Here is a 3,772-nt window from a genome sequence, read left to right on the forward strand (position 1 = left end):
TAGTGATACCCAACATTTTCACTAACGTTGGAAGGAGCCCACACATGCCACCATGAGCCACGTTAACTCCCACGTTAACTTAGTTAACGTGGAAGCTAACGTGGATAAGGGGATGTTGAACCAACGTTAGTGACACTCAACTTTGTCACTAACGTTGGAGATGGCTAGCATAAGCCACGTTAGAAGCCACGTTAACCTAGTTAACGTGGACTCTAACGTGGGAGCTAAGGGGCACATTGGAACGTTAGTGACAATGTTAAGTGTCACTAACGTTCTCGAAGGTTGGCAAGCCTACGTTAAAAGAGCCACGTTAACTAAGTTAATGTGGACTCTAACGTTGGGAAGGGGGAGGTTTCTCAACGTTATTGGGAAAGTTGAGTCCCAATAACGTGCGCGAAGGACAAAGAGGCAACGTTAGTGGCAACGATTGTGCCACTAACATTGAGATTAACGTGGCTATTACTTGGGTAAGGAACGTTAATGAAAAAGTTGAATGTCACTAACATTCTCGAACCCATATTTTCACTGAACGTTAACACCACTAACGTCTTGAGCAAAAGTCTCTGCCCACTTCACAATTTCTCTCTGCAAGTAAAGCCAAGCCCAATGAAGAAGATAACTGCTTCAAACTTAAGATCCAAAGGCCCAGACCCAAGACTTGAAGAACCAACTAGAAGAGTAGAAGAGTAGTATATATAGGAGTAGCTTTGAATTAATCGGGAGTTGGAAAATATAGGGAGCCTCTGGGCATAGAATTACTCTCTGTATTTACTTTCTCTGCACTTCTAGTTTCATTATGTATTCTCCATCTTTGTTTTCATTTTCCAGAGCTATGAACAACTAAACCCCTTTCATTGGGTTAGGGAGCTCTGTTGTAATTTGATGGATCAATACTAGTTTTCAATACTCTTCTTCTATCCTTTCTCTTGATTTTACTTGAAAGCTTTCGATCTTCATCTAATTGGGTAGTTATCTTGGAAAATAAGCTATTCATACTTAGATCTCTTCTGAACCTTGAAAGAGGAATGAAGAGATCAAGCTAGAAATGCTTTCTCTTACTGGACTAAATTGGGTTTGGATGGATATGTGACTATAATCCTCTCAACACTTGATTTGGAAAATGCATGTGGTATAATCAGTGACCATACTTCATCTCTTCTCATGAGCAATTGACCAAGGAATTGGCTATTGATCAAGATTTGAGAGATTGAATTACAAGAAATTGTAATTCAATCACTTAAGATTGCCAAGGAGATCAATGAGTGCATTGATTGAGGAAGAGATGAAAATGAAATTGATCCGGAGAATGCGACATTTCCTGAGCCCAATGAACTCCCCATTTCTGATCTTACCCATTCTCTTTATTTTCTGTCACTTACTTTTATGAGCAAATCCCCCATTCCCATTTACAATTCTGCAATTTACTTCAGTCATTTACTTTCAGTTCTTTAATTTTAGCATTTACTTTTTCTGTCATTTACGTTCCCGCCATTTTATTTTCTGCAATTCTAAACTCAAATCCTGGATTCGCTCAACTAAAACATTCCTCTAATTAAAGTTGCTTGATCAATCAATCCTTGTGGGATTCGACCTCACTAATCCACTAACTGTTTGATATATTGCATCACTCATACTAACAGTAATTTTGACAGATATACTTTCTGCACCTATTCTCTTTGCTTGTACTTGTTGGTTGTATGACAGGGAGAAGAAGCGGGGCTTCAACTTTCTTTGATTCTGAACCTGAGAGAACCTTCCTTAGACTAAGAAGGGAGGCAAGAGAAAAACGTGTAGTTGGTGCTGAAGAAGAGGAGGAATACTTTGAACCAAACATGGAAGAAAACATGGAGAACTATCGTGAAGAAGAAGCTCACAACCATGGCGGAAGAGGTCGAGCAAATCATGCTAGGGAGGATAGAAGAGTTTTAGGCTCTTACATCAATCCAAACCCAGGAAACTGTGGAAGTAGCATTCAAAAGCCAACCATCCATGCCAACAATTTTGAACTAAAACCACAGCTCATCACCCTTGTTCAGAACATCTGTTCGTTCGGAGGAAGTGTCCAAGAGGACCCCAATCAACATCTAACCACCTTCCTGAGAATATGTGACACAGTGAAGTCTAATGGTGTTCATCCTGACGCCTATAGACTGCTCTTATTTCCATTCTCACTCAAGGATAAGGCAGCCAAGTGGCTGGAGTTTTTCCCAAGGGAGAGCTTGACAACTTGGGAAGATGTGGTGAACAAATTCTTAGCAAGATTTTACCCTCCTCAACGAATCAATAGGCTTAGAGCTGAGGTCCAAACTTTTAGGCAACAAGATAGTGAAACTCTATATGAAGCATGGGAGAGGTTTAAAGACCTAACAAGGAGATGCCCACCAGATATGTTCAATGAATGGGTGCAGCTGCACATTTTCTATGAAGGGCTTTCCTATGAGTCAAAGAAGGCAGTAGACCATTCATCCGGAGGATCTTTGAACAAGAAGAAAACCATTGAGGAGGCCATAGATATAATTGAAATAGTAGCAGAGAACAACTACTTCTATGCCTCCGAACGAGGGAACACAAGAGGAGTAATGGAGCTAAACAATGTAGATGCTCTGCTGGCCCAAAACAAGCTCATTACCCAGCAGCTAGCTGACCTCACTAAGAAGATGGAGAGGAACCAAGTAGCAGCAATCTCCACTTCATCAACAACCCAAGAAGGAGTGAATGAAGAAGCAGAGAGTAGTCAGGAGCAAGCCAACTACATTGGGAATTCACCTAGGCAAAACCATGATCCATACTCTAAGACCTACAACCGTGGATGGAGGAACCACCCGAACTTTGGGTGGAGAAATCAACAAGACCAAAGCCTTGATCAAAGACACTCAAATCCAAACAATACAGCCACCCAACACTTCACATCTAGACCATATCAACACCCACATAACAACACCTCTCCACATTCATATCAAGGCCAGAATAACCCTCCTCATCCTGACCTATCATCATTTGATGAAAGAATCTCAAGGATTGAGAATTTACTTGAAGGCATAAGCAAGGAGATTCAAGACAACAAGGTGTTCAAGGAGGAAGTGCGAGCCAGTTTCAAGAACCAGGGAGACACAATCAAGAGGTTGGAATCTCAAGTGGGGTATCTCTCTGAGCAAATTCCCAAACCTACAGATGGATTCTCAAGTGACACAGAGAAGAATCCGAGAGGTGAAACAAAGAAAGTAAGATGGGAAGATTGCAAGATGGTCACTATAAGTGATAAGGAGACTAAGGACAAGCCAAGCAAGCTGTCAGAACAACCTGAAGAAACCTCAGTAGAGGAAAGGGAAAAAGATTACCAATAACCAGAAATCTCAAAACAGGAGCTGCTGAGACTCTATGCACCTTTTTCCCAACTGCTCAATGGTGCTGTGGTGAAGAGAATATACTCAAGATTTCTTGACTTGTTTGCATCTTTGCATGTGAACATACCATTCATCAAGACTATCCAACAAATGCCTGCATACATCAAGTATATGAAGGAGCTGCTTCCCAGAAAAAGCTCACTCAAGGGAGGCCAAACTATAGTGATGAACAAGGAGTGCAGTGCCCTCATTCAACCGCAGTTGCCTACGAAAAGAAAAGATCCAGGGAGTTTTCATGTCCCCTGTGCCATAGGGGAAACAATGTTTGATAGAGCACTCTGCGATTTGGGAGCAAGCATCAACTTAATGCCCTTATCCCTGGTGAAGAGGCTGCAGATCAATGAGATATTGCCCACAGATGTAGTCAT

At 41.5% G+C, this 3,772-nt stretch overlaps 1 non-coding gene across 1 annotated transcript; it reads right to left on the reverse strand.

The window, feature by feature from the left end:
• Positions 1-2,285: 2,285 nt before the first annotated feature.
• On the reverse strand, positions 2,286-2,392 carry LOC112753642 (small nucleolar RNA R71). Its single transcript, XR_003178017.1, has one exon. It is a non-coding gene; the product is annotated as a small nucleolar RNA R71 (small nucleolar RNA).
• Between the last annotated feature and the right edge of the window lie 1,380 nt (positions 2,393-3,772).

Source organism: Arachis hypogaea, chromosome 15, assembly GCF_003086295.3.
Source record: "Arachis hypogaea cultivar Tifrunner chromosome 15, arahy.Tifrunner.gnm2.J5K5, whole genome shotgun sequence".
Taxonomy (NCBI): Eukaryota; Viridiplantae; Streptophyta; class Magnoliopsida; order Fabales; family Fabaceae; genus Arachis; species Arachis hypogaea.